General features: G+C 42.0%; 1 protein-coding gene across 3 annotated transcripts in view; it reads left to right on the top strand.

The window, feature by feature from the left end:
- The window catches only part of Zhx1 (zinc fingers and homeoboxes 1), a 43,323-nt gene that overhangs the window by 12,356 nt on the left and 12,552 nt on the right, over nt 1-18,415 (top strand). The window contains exons 2-5 of one of the 3 annotated variants that reach the window (XM_045142750.1): nt 3,975-4,047; nt 4,498-4,610; nt 16,118-16,167; nt 16,451-16,531. The gene's annotated coding sequence lies outside the window, so the exon portion shown is untranslated. The remainder of the gene's footprint in view (nt 1-3,974; nt 4,048-4,497; nt 4,611-16,117; nt 16,168-16,450; nt 16,532-18,415) is intronic. The other 2 variants (XM_045142749.1, XM_045142751.1) reach the window with 2 other exon arrangements.

Below are 18,415 nucleotides of genomic sequence, written 5' to 3'. Positions count from 1 at the left end.
GGACTCATGTTAGCCAGATGTACAAGGGGGTGCATGTGTCTGGAGTTTGTTTGCAGTGGCTGGAGGCCCTAGTGCACCCATTCTCTCCCCCCCCCCCTCTCTCTCTGCCTTTCTCTCTGTGTCTGTCACTCTCAAATAGATAAATAAAATATGAACAAAAAAATTATTTATTTGTGTATATGTATGGCTGTGCCAGGGTCTCTTGTCACTACTAATGAATACCTGGTTGGCAAGTTTTGCAAGCAAGCATCTTTAATCACTGAGCCATCTCTTTAGTCTTGTGATCTATCTTCCTTCCTTCCTGTCCTGTCCCCCCCCCCCTTTCTGGGATTTTCGAGGTAGGTTGTCATTGTAGTCCAGGCTGATCTGGAATTCACTTTTCCTCATTATTGTAAGATTATTTAGATTATTATTATTTTTTAATTTTTTGTTTATTTTTGTTTATTTATTTGAGAGTGACAGAGAGAAAAAGAGGAAGATAGAGAGAATGGGTGTGCCAGGGCATCTGGCTAATGTGGGTCCTGGGGAATTGAGCCTCGAACCGGGGTCCTTATCCAGTCCCAATTTAGATTATTTATGTGAGAGATTTGTTAATTCTATGAAATACTCCTTAACATGTATCATCTAGTTGATGATTCATTTTGCAATTAGGTCAGAGTGTGTCTGTGTAGGGGATTAAATTATGGCCTATTGCTCGTCTGCTTGTTAAGTCAACTTGTTCCAGCATGGTTTAATATGTTTGAAGTTCAGAGTTCAAGTGGGAAATAAATTTGTTTTTCTTTTCTTTCTCTTTCTCTCTCTCTCTCTTTTTTTTTTTTTTGGTTTTTCGAGGTAGGGTCTCACTTGAGCCCAGGCTGACCTAGAATTCTTGAACTCACGGTGATCTTCCTACCTCTGCCTCCCAGGTACTGGGATTGTGATTAAAGGTGTGTGCCACCATGTCTGGTTTTGTTTTCATTTTTCAAGGTAGGGTCTTGCTCTAGCCTAGGCTGACCTGGAGTTCATTATGTAGTCTTAGGGTGGCCTCAAATTTGTAGTGATCCTCCTACCTGTGCCTCCGGAGTGCTGGGATTAAAGATGGGTGCCACCACGCCTGGCTTGAGAAATTAAATTTATTTGTTGATAATTACCCAGATTTTAAAAATATTTTACCTGTTGTTAATCTTTGAACAAAAGTTCTTGCCTTTGTTATATAACTTGAAGGCACTACTTTAAATAAAATCAGGAAAACAATACAGCATTCATTCATTAGGTTACTGACAACCAGGGAAGCTTTTAATTCTCAAAACACCCTATTAACTCAACACTGTTATTTGCTCCATTTTGTAGATGAGAGGTAAGGCCTAGGCAGGCAAGTCTCTTGTCTAGAGCCAAGCAGGTAGTCAGTAAGTGGCACTGCAGGGATTAGAATCCAGTGTGTTCCAGAGCCCTGAGTCTTAGGATAGCTACTGTTAGAACAATGCGTTCTATTATTCTTTTTCTTTTTCTTTTTTTTTTTTTGAGGCAGGGTCTCGCTCTAGTTCAGGCTGATCTGGAATTCACTGTGTAGTCTCAGGGAGACCTCTAACTCCCAGTGATCCTCCTCCCTCTACCTTTACCTCCCAAGTGCTAGGATTAAAGGTGTGCGCCACCACGCCCAGCACGTTCTTTTCTTATTCTGTAATGCTCATGGTTGAGGTGAGCTAGCTCTTTAATTTCTGAAATCCATTCATCCTAAGGTTGTAAAACTACTATGAATTTGAGAGAAATGTAAAGGAATCCCAGTATCAGGCGTTGGAATAACCTTAGACAGCAAGATTTTATTCAGAAGTGTCAGAGAGCTCACCTGTTGCTCTTGCTTGCTTTGTGTCCTTCCGTGTCTTGGCAGCTTGTATGAAGAGACACTCGCTCCGCTCCATAAAACATCTTGCATTTACTGTGTGATCTAAGAATGGATTGAAATAGGTTACCAATTTCTTATAACATTAATAATTCATTTTAGAAAATAACTTCTCCATCGCAGCTGTTTCCTATCTTCTCTCGGAGTCCATATCCTGTAGATGGATGGGTAAGGAGTAGCTGGATGTAGAGAAACAAGATGTTGGGCCTACCAGGAAATGATCTTTTTCTTGGTTTTTTTGAGATGTCACTCCAGCTCAGGGTGACCTGGAATTCACTATGCAGTCTCAGGTTGGTGGCCTTGAACTCATGGAGATCCTCCTACCTCTGCCTCCTGAGTGCTGGGATTAAAGGTGTGCACCACCATGCCTGGCTAGGAAAATGATCTTTGCTTTCCATGAGTATAGCGTTATTCAGCCTATGCTTTTGCTCAGATTAGAAGTTTTACTACAGCTTTTTTTTTTTTTTTTTTTTTGAGGCAGGGTCTCGCTCTAGCTCAGGCTGATCTGGAATTCACTGTGTAGTCTCATGAATTCATGGTGATCCTCCTACCTCTGCCTCCTAAGTGCTGGGATTAAAGGCGTGAACCACCACACCCGGCTAGATAAAGTTTTGATAGCAGGCTCTTCATAAACTTGTATGTAATATTGGGTAGAGGCTGGGAAAATCATGGCTTAATGGTTAAAGGCACTTGCTTGCAAAGCCTACTGTCACGGTTCATCTCTCCCTCCCCACCATGTAAAGCTGAATGGGTGTTTGTTTGCAATGGCAAGAGACCCTGGTATAAACGCGCGCGCGCACATACACACACATAAGTGCAAGTGCAAATAATAGTTTTAAAAAGATAAGGTTTTTGTTTTGTTTCTGAGGTAGGGTTTTGCTCTAGCTCAGGCTGACCTGGAATTTACTATGTAGTCTCAGGCTGGCCTTGAACTCAGTGATCCTCTCTCCTGTGCCTCTCATGTGCTAGGATTAAAGACCTGTGCCACCATGCCTGGCTCTTCTTTCAAAAATGTTTTGTTCTCTCCTCTCTCTCTCTCTCTCTGTCTCCCCTGTGTTTCCCAAGTGCTGGGATTAAAGGCGTGCTCCACCACGCCCCACTAAGATAAGGTATTTTAATAAACTCATTTTATTACTCATTCTCTGTATTTTATTTTAAATATTTTTATGTAAGAGCAAGAGTGAGTGAGTGAATATGGGCACATCAAGGCCTCCTACTGTGGCTGCAAACAAACTCCACATACATGTACCACCTGATGCATCTGGCTTTACATGGGTACTGGGGAATCAGTACTGACAGGCCTTACACACACTCACTTTCTCTTCCCCCTCCCCAAAATAAAATAAAATAATTTTTTTTTAACAAAAAGCCAGTCATAGCCATATATACCTGAAACCCTAACCCCAGTGCTGGAGGAGGGTGCAGAAATAGGATTGCTGGGGCTTAGTGGTCAGCCAGTCAAGCTGAAAGACTCCCAGGTTCAGTATAAAATAGAAGTGTGTGGGCTGGAGAGATGGCTTAGTGGTTAAGGCACTTGCCTGCAAAGCCAAAGGAACCAAGTTCAATTCCCCAGGACCCACGTAAGCCACATGCACGAAGGGGTGCATGTGTCTGGAGTTCATTTGCAGTGGCTGGAGGCCCTCATGTACCCATTCTGTATCTGCCTCTTTCTCTTCCCTTCTGTCAAATAAATAAATGAAAAAAATTTTAAAAATCTATTTAGAATAGAAGAGTGATAGAGGAAGATACTCGACATGTGTGTCTGTGTGCACACACGTAGACATGCATACACCAGACACATACTGCACATACTATATACACACATCAAAACAGAGTAAAATGCTTTTGCAAAATTACCATTTTTCTAGTAAGAGAACAGTAATAGTTTTTCAGTTTTTATTAATTTTTTTCTGAGTGGTTTAGCTACTGTGGTTAATATACCAGACATTTTTAGACAGTCTGAATTTTCAGAGGATGACTTTTAATATTTTGATTACATAGTAGTAATACTTCATAACATACTGATTGCAGTACCATCTAGTAGTAGCTTTCTAGTGAAAAACTGTTATGACTTGAATGTGAAATGTCCCCATAGGCTCGCGTGCTTGAACGCTTGGTCCTCGGCTAATGGAACGCTTTTGAGAGGTTGTGGAAGGAACCCTTAGGAGGTGGGTCCTAGCTGGAGGGTGGGAACCTCTGAGGGGCACATCTTGTGGGTTGTATCACAGCTCCGCCTCCTGTGTGGGCTCTGTATTTCCTGATCCATCCACAAATGCTGCCATGGCTTCCCTGCCATGAAGCTGTGAGCCAAAATCGGCCCTTCTTTCCTCAAATTGCTTCTGCCACACAGCTTATGAAAACTACAGTTTGAAAATTTTATTTCAGAAGTATAGTTATGTTGTTCAATATAATGTAAATAAATTTTAAATGTACTTGAGATTTAATATTTTCTATCAATACTGAGTTTGCCACTGATTTTTCTTTCTATGAGAAAATAATGTTCCCCCCCCCAAAATCACATGTATTTTTTGAAATGCCAAGGCATAAACTATAAAATTTTCTCGGCAAGTCTAAACCATAACTAGAATATAAAATAATAGTACTTTTCTCTTTTGTAGGCAAAGACTGCTAGCTACGTTGGGACTGCTGGTAATGATGGCCTGAGCTAACACCTAATTTGAAGGGGTTCCCTTCCATTTCAATGAACAGAATGCTGAGGAAGCCATGGCAAGTATGTGTTTCATCATTCAGAAGTGGTACAGTACGAATGCACTCACTTTAGGTTCTGTGATACTAGATTCGGCTTTTATAAACTTTCCTTAGAAAACAGCTACTTGGGCTGGAGAGGTGGAGGTTAAGGAGCTTGCCTGCAAAACCTAAGGACTCAGATTTGATTCTCCAGATCCCATGTAAGCCAGATGCACATGGTGGCGCATGTGTCTGGAGTTTGTCTGCAGTGGTTAGAAGCCCTGGTGGATCCATTCTCTTTCTCTCTATGTCTAATAGATAAAAAATACATTAAAAAAAAAGAGGCTGGGCGTGGTGGCGCACGCCTTTAATCCCAGCACTCGGGAGGCAGAGGTAGGAGGATCACCGTGAGTTCAAGGCCACCCTGAGATGACAGAGTTAATTCCAGGTCAGCCTGGACCAAAGTGAGACCCTAACTCAAAAAACCAAAAAAAAAAAAAAAAAGACGGCTAGAGAGATGGCTTAGTGGTTAAGGCACTTGCCTGCAAAGCCAAAGGACCCAGGTTCAATTCCCCAAGACCCACGTAAGCACATGGCACCTGCATCTAGAGTTTGTTTGCAGTGGCTGGATGCCCTGGCATGCCCATTCTCTCTCTCCCTGTCTCAAATAAATAAAAAGAAAACAGCTGCCTGTTGGAAGCTGGCTGCATACCTCAAGAGCTAGAGTACTGATCTTGTAAAAGACAGCAGCTCATGCTTGAAATTTCTTAAGAAGAATGGGCTTTCAGACTTTAACTACCTTGTTTACGGCTTTAATTGTAAAGGAAAATAATCATAGGTCATAATAGATCTCATGTGCTATATTTACAGTTGATTTTTCAGTGACTATTTGCTGAAGCCTGCATGTACCAGGCACTGCACCAGATACTGTGATAACAGTAGTAAACAAGACAAAGGGGCAGCATTAGGACAGGGCCTTTTGTGTGGGAAGTTACCTAAGAGTGTTACTGTTTTTAAAATTTTATTTATTTATTTGAGAAAGAAAGAGGCAGATAGAGAGAATGGGTGTGCCAGGCCCTTTAGTAACTACAGACTTCAGAGGCATGTGCTACCTTGTGCATCTGGCTCTATGTGGGTCCTGGGGAATGGAACCTGGACCCTTGGGCTTTGCAGGCAAGTGCCTTAAACAGTGAACAATCTCTTCAGCCTCTGTTTTTATTTCTTTACTTACACACAGAGAGAAAGAGAGAGAGAGAGAGAGAGAGAGAGAGAGAGAGAGAGAGAGAGAGAGAGGAGAGAGAGAGAGAGGGAAAAAGGAGGAGGAGGAGGAGGAGGAGGAGGAGGGGAGGGAGGGAGGGAGGGAGGGAGGGAGGGAGGGAGGGAGATAGAGATTGACAGACAGATAGAAATAGAGAGGCAGAGAAAATGGGCATGCCAGGGCCTCTAGCTGCTGCAAATGAACTCCACATGCACGTGCCACTTTGTGCATCTGGCTTTACGTGGGTACTGGAGAATTGAACTTGAGCCATTAGGTTTAGCAGGCAGCACCTTAACCACTGAGCCATTTCACATAGGGTCTCACTGTATGTAGCCCAGGCTACCTGGAATTTACTCTAGTCCCAGACTGGCCTTGAACTCATGGTGATCCTCCTACCTTTGCCTCTGAACTGCAGGATTAAAGGCGTGCACTATCACACCTGGCTTAATTTTTTGCCAATATTAAAAAAAAAAACTAAGGCTGGAGAGATGACTTAGTGTGCCTGTGAAGCCTAAGGACCCCAGTTCGAGGCTTGATTCTCCAGGACCCACATAAGCCAGATGCACAAGGTGACACATGCATCTGGACTTCCTTTGTAGTGGCTGGAGGTCCTGGCGTGCCCATCTCTCTCTCAGTGTCTGCCTCTTTCTCTCTCTGTCACTCTCAAATAAATAAATTAAAATAAACAAAAAAAGTAAAAAAAAAAAAAAAAAAAAAAAGCTTAGCTGGGCATGGCAGTGCACTCCTTTAATCCCAGCACTCAGGAGGCTGAGGTAGGAGGATCACTATGAGTTTGAGACCAGCCTCGACTAGAGTGAGATACTATTTCAAAAAAAAAAGCTTCAGGAAGCTAAAGAGATAAAAGGCTTGCAAAGCCTACTGGCCCATATTCTATTCCCTGGCACATATGTAAAGCCAGAAGCAAAAAGTGTCAGAAGCAGGGCTGGAGAGATGGCTTAGTGGTTAAGCGCTTGCCTGTGAAGCCTAAGGACCCCGGTTCGAGGCTTGGTTCCCCAGGATCCACGTTAGCCAGATGCACAAGGGAGCGCACACGTCTGGAGTTTGTTTGCAGTGGCTGGAAGCCCTGGTGCGCCCATTCTCTCTTTCTCTGCCTCTTTCTGGCTCTGTCACTCTCAAATAAATAAATTAAAAATGAACAAAAAGAATTAACAAAAAGACCAAAAAAAGTGTCACAAGCATCTAGAGTGTGTTTGCAGTGGCAGGAGACCCTAGCAAAACCATAAGCATATGTATAGGCATAAATAAACAAAAAAGAACAAATACTTTGTAAATGTTTCAAGGGCTGTGACTATAGCACAGTGCTAGGACACTTGCCTAGCATGTGTGAGGCTCTGAAGTTACACTCCCAGTATCACAAAAAAGACAAAGACTAGAGATATATTCGGCCTGTGCTCAGCATTAAGTGCGCTTCCTGCACAAGCGTGAGGGCCTGAGAGAGCCTGAGGCCATCTAAGCTTGAATCTCCAGAACTCCATGCCCGCCTGTAACCCCAGCCTTTTGGGGACAGGGACATTTCTGGTGCTCATGAAAACATAGCTCTGGGATCAGTGAGATTTATGCTCAAGCTAGGAAGATGGCTCCGTGGTTAAAAGCGCTTGCTTGCAGCGCCTGTCAGCCCAGTTTCAATTCCCAAGCCACGTATCAAAGCTAGATACAAGACATGACGCAAGCATCTGGTGTTCTTTTGTAGCAGTGTCGAGAGATCCTACACGCACAGGCAATAATAAATAAATCATATAAATCAATCATTTGTGGCTTGGAAGATGGCGTAATGGTTAAGGGCACTTTTTGCAAAGCCAGGTGCAAAAAAAGTGGCACAAGCATGTATCCGGTGATCCCTGGCACACTGGATGCCACATCACACACCAGACCACTTCACATACACACACACACACACACACACACTTGAATATGTTTAAAAAAAGACTCTGAAGCCAGGCGTGGTGGCACATGCCTTTAATCCCAGCACTCAGGAGGCAGAGGTAGGAAGATCGCCATGAGTTTGAGGCCATCCTGAGACTACATAGTGAATTCCAGGTCAGCCTGGGCCAGAGTGAGACCCTACCTTGAAAAAACAAAAACAAAAACAAAACAAAAAGACTCTGGTTCAAACAAGAATGGGGGACGGGAGAGATGGCTTAGTGGTTAAGTGCTTGCCTGTGAAGCCTAAGGACCCCACAAGGCTCAATTCTCCAGGACCCACGTTAGCCAGATGCACAAGGGGGTACACATGTCTGGAGTTCGTTTGCAGTGGCTGGAGGCCCTGGCATGCCCATTCTCTCTGTCTCTCTACCTGCCTCTCTCTCTGTCATTCTCAAATAAATAAATAAAAATGAACCAAAAAAAATAAAAAAAAGTTGCTCCTATTTGGGGTATTATTTAAAGAATGGTGGAAGAGCAGTGGAGCAGGACACCTGACTTTCCACTCCAGTCACCACAGGTTAGCACACTGGATGCCACGTCACACACCAGACCACTTCACATACACACCCGACTTTCCACTCCAGCTTCCACAGACAAGCACACTGGGTGATACCCCCCCATACAAGCCAAAATCACGATCTCAAGATCTCAAGGCATAGGTAAAGAATACAAATACCTGAAAATATGTTTTCAATATATAGATGATTAATAATAGTTACAATTTTACAAATCAGGATATTAATAATGAAATACTTTATTAACAATATCTACCAATATGGGGCTGGAGAGATGGCTTAGTGGTTAAGCGCTTGCCTGTGAAGCCTGTGGACCCTGTACCCACGTTAGCCAGATGCACAAGGGGGTGCACGCATCTGGAGTTTGTTTGCAGTGGCTGGAGGCCCTGGCACACCCATTCTCTCTCTCTCTCTGTCACTCTCACATAAATAAATAAAAATAACAACAATATCAATATTAAAATACTTGACTATTTTGCATTCTTTCATATTTTATCTAATTACTTGAGTGATATAGGAGATATTATATATAACATGTGAATTATATGTAGGTGTGTAATTTTAGTGAGTGTGTATGTGGATGCACATGTGTGCGAGTACAGATGTGTGTGCAGGTCCTCATGGAGGCCGGAGGCCAGCTTCAGGTCCTCCTCAGGAAGGCTGTCCATTCCTTTTGAGGTAGGGTTTCTCGCTACTCTGGAGCTCACTGAGTAGCCTATCCTACCAAGCCAGCCAGCACCAGAGACCCTCCTGTCCTCACTTCCAGTGTGGGACTGCAGGTGCATGCCATCCCACTTGGACTTTTATGTGGGTACTGGGGATGGAACTCAGGTCCTCTGTTTGTAAGGCAAGCATTTTACTGACTGAGCCATCTGTCCAGCCCCAAGTTGTTATTTTAAATGATGCTAGAAGCTACCAGGAAACATCTAGCCCATGCTGACTTGGAATTCACTGTGTAGTCTTAGGGTGCCCTTGAACTCAAAAGATCATTCTACCTCAGCCTCCTAAATACTGGGATTAAAAGTGTGCAACACCACACCTGGCCCTACACACGCACATAGATGGATGGATGGAGATGTGTGTATATATATGTATTTTTTCCCTACACACATATGGATATATATGTATTTATTATTATTACTATCATTTTGGTTTTTCGAGGTAGGGTCTCACTCTAGCTCAGGCTGACCTGGAATTCACTATGTAGTCTCAGGGTGGCCTTGTACTCACAGTGATCCTTTTACCTCTGTCTCCCGAGTGCTGGGATTAAAGGCATGCACCACCACACCAGGCAGTATATATATATATATTTTTTTTTTAAATATTTATTTGGGCTGGACAGATGGCTCAGCACTTAAGGTGCTTATCTGCAAAGCCTAATGACCTGGGTTTGATTCCCCAGTTCCCTTGTAAGCTAGATGCACAAAGAGGCACATTTGCAGTGGCTGGAGGCCCTAGCATGCCCATTCTCTCTGTCTGTCTCACTTCTCTCTATTGGCTTACAAATAACATAAAATAAATATTTATTTATTTGAAGCTGGGCATGGTAGAGCATGCCTTTAATCCCAGCATTCAAGAGGCAGAGGTACGAAAATCAGGATCACTATGAGTTAGAGGCCAACTTGAGACTACATAATGAATTCCAGGTCAGCCTGGGCTAGAGAGAGAGACCCTGCCTCAAAAAAAAAAAAAAAAAAAAAAAAAAAGCCAGGCATGGTGGTGCATACCTTTAATCCTAGCACTCAGGAGGCAGAGGTAGGAGGATCACCATGAGTTTGAGGCTACCCTGAGACCACATAGTGAAATACAGGTCAGCCTGAGCTAGAGTGAGACTTTACTTTGAAAAACAAAAATTTAATTGAGAAAGAAAAAGAGGCGGACACAGGTTGTGTATGGGTGTGCCAGCACCCCCTGCCACTGGCCTAATGAACTCCAGATGCATGTGTCACTTTGTGCATTTGGCTTTATATAGGTGCTAGGGAATAGAAGTTGGTTTTGCAAGCAAATACCATTAACTGGTGATCCATCTCTCCAGCCCCTAATTTAATAATTTTAAGAACTGACTATTGTTTCAAAAAATGTCCATATTTTAAATGAAAATGCCTTAAGTAGGTAAAGGCTACTGTACCTTTCTGCATGTTTGCCTAGCTATCTTGTTTCTACTGTTTTAAACATTTTGTAATGTTAGTAGATTTGTGACTTTTACTTTGAGTAAAAATATGGAATTTTTTTTTTTTTTTTGCTGGCTAAATAGAACTGTGACTCAGAGGGAGAAGTGAAACTAAATAGACTATAGAATCCTAAGAGTTCTCAAGGCATTTTTGCAAATGTAAATTCCTAAGGATTCTCAGTGTGACTTTTTTTAAATTCCAGAAGAACAGTTTTATTAGTGGATATTAGGTCAAAACTAACACAAATCTAAAACATGTACAGTTCTTCTAAAACATTCTTTTTTTTTTTTTTTTTTTTTGGTTTTTCGAGGCAGGGTCTCTGGCTCAGGCTGACCTGGAATTCACTATGTAGTCTCAGGGTGGCCTAGAACTCACGGCGATCCTCCTACCTCTGCCTCCCGAGTGCTGGGATTAAAGGTGTGCGCCACCACACCCAGCTTCTAAAACATTCTTATATGACCTAGAATTGGTATTAAAAACAAAGTTGTGGGCTGGAGAGATGGTGTAGTGGTTAAGCGCTTGCCTGTGAAGCCTAAGGACCCCGGTTCGAGGCTCGGTTCCCCAGGTCCCACGTTAGCCAGATGCACAAGGGGGCGCACGCGTCTGGAGTTTGTTTTCAGTGGCTGGTGGCCCTGATGTGCCCATTCTCTCTCTCTCTCTCTCTGCCTCTCTGTCTGTCTGTTGCTCTCAAATAAATAAATTAAAAATAAACAAAAAAAAAATAAAAACAAAGTTGTATTTATTCACATAAAATCTTACGAAAATAACATGCTTTTGTGGCTAACTAGGCCAACATACTGTTATCTGTTAATCATTTAATTTGAAATAGAAGATAGCCCAAAAAAGGGGGGGGGCTTAGGAATTCAGTGTAGTTATGGCTCTGCCTAATTATATAACAGTTTAGACATTTTATTTTTAAAGCAGTAAGCATAGAATTTGAAGTAAGTAGTCTGGTAACTTTTTATGCATAATACATTGAAAGGTTACTTTTTAACCTTTTAAAAAATATAATAGGGGAGCTGGGCGTGGTGGCACACGCCTTTAATCCAAGCACTCGGGAGGCAGAGGTAGGAGGATTGCCGTGAGTTTGAGGCCACCCTGAGACTACATAGTGAATTTCAGGTCAGCCTGGGCTAGATAGTGAGACCCTACCTCGAAAAACCAAAAAAAAAAAAAGTGTGTATGTATGTATGTGTACACGCACGCACGCACACACACACACACACACACACACACACATATTTATAAAATAGGGGGCCAGATGTGGTGGTGTGCGCCTTTAATCCAAGCACTCGGGAGGCAGAGGTAGGAGGATCGCCATGAGTTTGAGGCCACCTTGAAGTTACATAGTGTCAGCCTGGGCTAGAGCAGAAAATGTAATAGGGCTGGAGAGATGGCTTAGTAGTTAAGGCATTTACCTGGAAAGCTAAAGGATCCAGGTTCGATTTCCCAGCACCCATGTAAGCCAGCTGCACAAAGTGGCACATGTGTCTGGAGTTCATTTACAGCGGCTGGAGTTCCTGGCACGGCCATTCTCTCTATCTACCTCTTTTCATCCCTCTCAAATAAATAAAAATAAAATATACAAATGCAATAGACATCATTATAGCTTCTCATGGGACAGAAGTAATGATTCTAAGTTTACATTTGCTAACTATGTAAGAATGGTGTCCTTTTCTCCTGTTGCATTGCAGTCATAGGTCTTCACATGTTTTCATCTCCTTTGTTTCACTCTTATTTCTACAAATATGTACACACTGTATATATACTGATTGTTACTAGTGAGTTTTGCATGTTAGCTAATGTTTTTTGAATGCTGATAACTATATTTTAATGAGTGGAATGCTTTAAATTACAGCATATTTTAATTTTTTTATTTATTTGAAAGCAACAGAGAGAGAGAGAGAGAGAAAGAGGCAGAGAGAGAGAGAGAGAGAGAGAGAGAGAGAACAGGCACATCAGGGCCTCCAGCCACTGCAAAAGAACTCTGGATGCATGCGCCACCTTGTGCATGTGGCTAACGTGGGTCCTGGCGAATTGAGCCTCGAACTGGGGTCCTTAGGCTTCACAGGCAAGTGCTTAAGGGCTAAACCATCACTCTAGCCCTATTTTAATGACCAGAGTATTTTTATTTATTTTATTTATTTTAAATTTTTATTAACATTTTCCATGATTATAAAATATATCCCATGGTAATTCCCTCCCTCCCCACCCCCACACTTTCCCATTTGAAATTTCATTCTCCATCATATTACCTCCCCATTACAATCATTGTAATTACATATATACAATATCAACCTATTAAGTATCCTCCTCCCTTCCTTTCTCTACCCTTTATGTCTCCTTTTTAACTTACTGGCCTCTGCTACTAAGTATTTTCATTCTCACACAGAAGCCCAGTCATCTGTAGCTAGGATCCACATATGAGAGAGAACATGTGGCGCTTGGCTTTCTGGGCCGACCAGAGTATTTTTTGCCAGAAGGAATTTACTATAGCAAGTAAGCTGTAAAGCAGTGAAAAATTGTTTTCAATAATCTTTCTACAAATTAGCTTTGTTTTTTTTGTTTGTTTGTTTTTTGAAGGGTCTCACTATAACCCAGGCTGACCTGGAATTCACTCTGTATTCTCAGGGTGGCCTTGAACTCACAGCGATCCTCCTACCTCTGCCTCCCAAAAGGCATGCACCACCATGCCCAGCCTAAATTAGCATTTAATGAAGTAACATGTACGTTATAATATACAGTATAGATATATTTAAAAAGGCATTTTTGTTTGGAGACAGGAGCTCATGCGTATCCGGGTGTCCTCTCACTCGTATGTAGTCAAGGATGCCTCCGTATCCTAAGTGCTGAGGTCATTAACATGTGCTGTCACAACCAGCTCACGCGGTGCTGGGTGCTAGGAGTCAACCCAGGACGTCGGGGCCGCGAGGCAGGCACTCTACCTAGTGAGCTCCGTACCAAGACGCTTAAAGATTATCTTAGTAGTACATATTATTGGGCCCAATATGCTATCTGTTGGACCCTAGAGATGCAGTGAAAAGCCAAACATATGCTTACTTGTATAAGAACTGACAACTTTTTTGTTTATTTTTATTTATTTATTTGAGAAAGACAGAGAGAAAAAGAGACAGAGAGGGAGAAAATGGGCGTGCCAGGGCCTCCAGCCACTGTATACGAACTCCAGACACGTGCGCACCCCCCTTGCGCATCTGGCTAACGTGGGTCCTGGGGAATTGAGCCTCGAACCGGGTCCTTAGGCCTCACAGGCAAGTGCTAAGCCATCTCTCCAGCCCAAGAACTGACAAAATTTTTATGCTACAATGAATTAAATTTTGCTTTAAGTCTATCTGTAGAGAAATTTTTATAATTATCTTGATGAGTTGAGAATCATGAGTTGATTAAGAAGCTTTCTGTCCTCAGGGATATAAAGCCAGGCCATGTAGACCTACAGACTGGCTTGGCCACATCTACATCTAAAGAATATGGGGGTTTTGATGGCTACTTAGAACCATCCTGGCTCCTCAGAGCATAGGGAAATAACTTCAAAAAAGTATCTTGAAATATGCCTGAATGCTACACATACTGAGGAATTGATTCCTGCTACCCCTGAAGAAACATTTATGGGACGTATTTTATCTTAAAAATAAAAAGGGAGCTGGGGAGATGGCTCAGCAGTTAAAGGTGCTTGCTTTCAAAGCCTGCCAGCTCAGATTTGATTCCTCAGATGCACAGAGTGGTCCTTGCTTCTGGAGTTCATTTGCACCAGTGGGAAGCCCTGGTGTGCCTACCCTCATATTCTCTCTCTCTCTCTGTTTCTCTGTTGCTCATAAAGTAATAAAAATAATTTAAAAACTATTTTAAAAATAAAAATAATTAATAAAATACAGTACCAAGTTGAGCTGGGCATGGTAATATAGAATTGTCATTCTAGCACTTAATGGTGGGGTGACATGGCTGAGACTGGAGCATTGTAAGTTTGAAGCCAGCCTAAGTTACATAAGAAGATCCTGTCTCAAAAAACAAACAAAAGAGCCACCTTGAAGCAAATGACTGTAGAAATACATTGATCTACTTGAAATTTTAAGGCCTTGAAGTAGTTTGTTATGGACAGGTGTGGTGGTGCAGGCCTTTAATTCCAGCACCCGGGAGGCTGAGTTAAGAGGATCACTGTGAGTTGGAGACCAGTCTGGGGCTATTGAATGAGTTTCAGGTCAGCCTGGGCTAGAGTGACACCCTGCCTCAAAAAAGAATGATGACAAAAATGTGCTTTGTTGTATTATTTATTTATTTTTACTTTTTAATTGTACAGAGAGAGAATTGGCACGTCAGGGCCTCAACCACTGTGGTCAAACTCTAGACACTTGTGCCACCTAGTGGGCATGTGCAACCTTGTGCTTGCTTCACCTTTGTGCATCTGGCTTACGTGGGATCTGGAGAGTCAAACATGGGTCCTTAGGCTTTGCAGGCAAGTGCCTTAACTGCTAAGCCATCTCTCCAGCCTGTATTTTATAATAAAACAATATTAAAATAGTATTAAAGAAAACATGTAAATATACATATATAAATTCCATCCATGTCATATAAAAAATTCATTTTTTTTGTATTTTCTATATTCTCACCTAGTCTTTGTCTGCAAGCACAATATTCCTCTTAGTTATTATAATGAATATTCAGTTTTTGTCTTGCTTTGTGCATCTGGCTTATGTGGGTACTGGGGAATTGAACCTGGTTGTGTTAGGCTTTGCAGGTAAGCACCTTAACTGTTCAGCCCAGATTTTTTTTTTTTTTTTTTTTTTTTTTAGTTTTTCGAGGTAGGGTCTTACTGTAGCCCAGGCGGACCTGGAATTCACTATGGAGTCTCAAGGTGGCCTTGAACTCATGGCAATCCTCCTACCTCTGCCTCCCGAGTGTTCGGATTAAAGGCATGCACCAACACGCCCGGCTCAGATTCTTTTTTTGAGGTAGGGTCTCGGTCTCTCTAGTCCAGGCTGACCTGGAACTCTCTCTCTAGTCTCAGAGTAGCTTTGAACTCATCATGATCTCCTACCTCTACCTCCCCAGTACTAGTTACAACCATGCTTGGCTTGGTTATTGTTTATTGTTTATTAGAGAGAGAGAGAGAATGAGAATATTGGTGTGCCAGGGCCTCAGCCACTGAAATCAAACTCCATATGCTTGTGCCACCTAGTGGGCATGTGTGACCTTGCACTTGCCTCACCTTTGTGCATCTGGTTTATGTGGGACCTAGAGAATCGAACATGGGTTCTTAGGATTTAACTACTAAGCCATGTCTTCAGCCCTGTTATTGTTATTTTTGTTTACTTATTAGAGAGAGAGGCAGATAAGAGAATGGGCATTCCAGGGCCTCTAGCCACTGCAAACAAACTTCAGATACATGTACCATCTTGTGCATTCAGCTTTATATGAGTACTGGGGAATCAAACTTGGCTACTTTGTCCTTGCTAGCAAATGCCTTAACCTCTAAGCCATCTCTCCCGCCCTTGGTTATTATTTTTACTGACAGCATAAGAATTCATATAATCAGTTTTCTTTTAAAAAACATATTTCTCTTTGGAAAGGTTAACTGAAAAGTTTCCAACAGTAATTATATGTATTGTGCTGATACATTTAGATCATAATTTTTATATTTTAATTGCAGAGAAACCTAACTACCCAGTTGTGCAACTGACCTCTGACCATTTTATACAGGTAAATAGTGCAAGGTCCCCCAATTGATTTTGGCCTATTTGTAGTTGATGTTCAAAGAGAGCACAAGATGCCTGATAGCGAATAGTGATTTGTCTGTGGCTGTCTTGTCAGCCCAGCCCTATTGTACTTTAATGACAGGGAAGGTTTAACTAGAAGTACACCACAATAATACTTGTTATTCCTGCTTTTTTACTCAATTTGTGTGCCTTGTCAGCTGATTATAACAAGCTAGAAAGTATGTTAAAAATAAATGATTCCTTATTCTTTCAAAATAATTTTTCAGAGATTGGAAAGCAGCATCAATTAGACTCTTACTGCAAGCAGCATGGGTGAAGACAGCACTGTCACGTGGTCAGCCTCTGAGGTAGGCCATTCCCTTCCCTTTCCCCTTCCCCAGAAGTGTTCTTAGCTGCTTTTTTAGAAGTTTCCTGCAATGTGGTCATACAGTGCCTGCATAGAATTCTCTTGTTCCTTTGATCACGGTTACCCGAAGTAGTTGTTGACTGCCTTTTTCTTGCTCCACTGCTTGTGCCTGTTGGATCAGAGACCATCTGTCATGGTCATCACTGCACCCTTAGTGCCTACCAGTGCCTGGCACATGGTTGACATTCCACAAATTGTTGTTGAATGAATTTCTAGAAGAATCTGAGGATGAAACAGAGTAGTTTTTCTGGATACCTAACCATTGAGGGAGAGGCCTCTAAAACCTATGGTCACCTTGTACCATGGTGCCACTGTGAATTATTCTGATCTTGGCTTTCTTCTACCTTAAAAGGGGTCTGTTGTCCTGAGGCTCTTGTTTTCTTTATAGTAAGAAGCCTGGAGGTACTTTTGGTGGTGTTTTGTCTAGTTTGAAGCTAGATGTATTATGTAGAATTGAGTCATTTGGCTACATCTTTGGGAGCACTCCCATACTTCCTTTAGAAATATGTTAAATGTCCAGGCATGGTGATGAACGTTAATCCCAGCATGGAGAACCAAGGTAGGAGGATCTCTATGAGTTTGAGGACAGCCTGGGACTACATTGTGAATTCCATGTTAGCCTGAAAAAAAAAAAAAAACCCAAGAAAGAAAAGAAATATATTAAATAGTACACTGAGTCTAGTTTTATTAATAAACTCATGGAGAACATGAAGGTGAGTTGTAGTGAGCAAACAATTTTAGAAGAGGCAAGAGTGTTTTACAGGTCTGCATGGGTTGGATACAGAATTAAACAATGGTTGAAAAAAACCCAAAGAAAGAAAATATATTAAATAGTACACTGAGTCTAGTTTTATTAATAAACTCATGGAGAACCTGAAGGTGAGTTGTAGTGAGCAAACAATTTTAGAAGAGGCAAGAGTGTTTTACAGGTCTGCATGGGTTGGATACAGAATTAAACAATGGTTGAAACAATTTTTTTTTTTTAATAGTTTTTTGAGGTAGTATCTCACTGTGGCCCAGGCTGACCTAGAATTCACTATGTAGTCTCAGGGTGGCCTTGCACTCACGGTGATCCTCCTACTTCTGCCTCCTGAGTGCTGGTATTAAAGGTGTGTGCCACCATACCTGGCTGCAATTAATTTTTTAAAACTGAAGCCTTTCTAAAACTATATATATATTTTTTTTTTCAGAAATAATGCACCACGATCATAATCCCCTCTCACCACCCTCTCTTTTGCCCTGCCCCCCCCCCACTGGGTCCCTTCTTTCTGACTAGTCTGTCTTCTATTTAATGTCATCAGTTTTTTTTTTTTTTTCTCTCCTATTCTGCAGGTTTTTTGTAGGTAATATCAGGCACTGTGTGGTCATGAATATCAAGGTCACTTTGTGTCTGGATGACAGCATTGTAAGCACTCCCCCTTTCCTTTGGCTCTTTAGTTCTTTCTGTTACCTACTCCGTAGTGGTCCCTGAGCCTTGGAGGATGTGCTAGAAATGTCTCACTTAGTGCTGAACTGTCATTTCTTCTCAGCACTATGGTGAGTTTTGAGTCACCCCAGTGGTCACCATCATTTGAAAAGAGAAGTGAAATCTTTTTTTTAGATGGTTTCAGTACAAAGCCCAGATTGATTTTGAATTTGTGATTGTCTTTCCTCAGCTTCCTGAGAATGAAGGTTGCTGCTAGCATACCTAGCCAAAGCCGTTTTTCTTAAGTTAATTAATTAATTTATTTGAGAGTGACAGACACAGAGAGAGAAAGAGGCAGATAAAGACAGAGAATCGCTGCGCCAGGGCCTCTAGCCACTGCAAACGAACTCCAGACGCATG

Source organism: Jaculus jaculus, chromosome 2 (assembly GCF_020740685.1).
Source record: "Jaculus jaculus isolate mJacJac1 chromosome 2, mJacJac1.mat.Y.cur, whole genome shotgun sequence".
In the NCBI taxonomy this organism is placed as follows: Eukaryota; Metazoa; Chordata; class Mammalia; order Rodentia; family Dipodidae; genus Jaculus; species Jaculus jaculus.
This window is presented reverse-complemented; position numbering and strand designations above follow the sequence as displayed.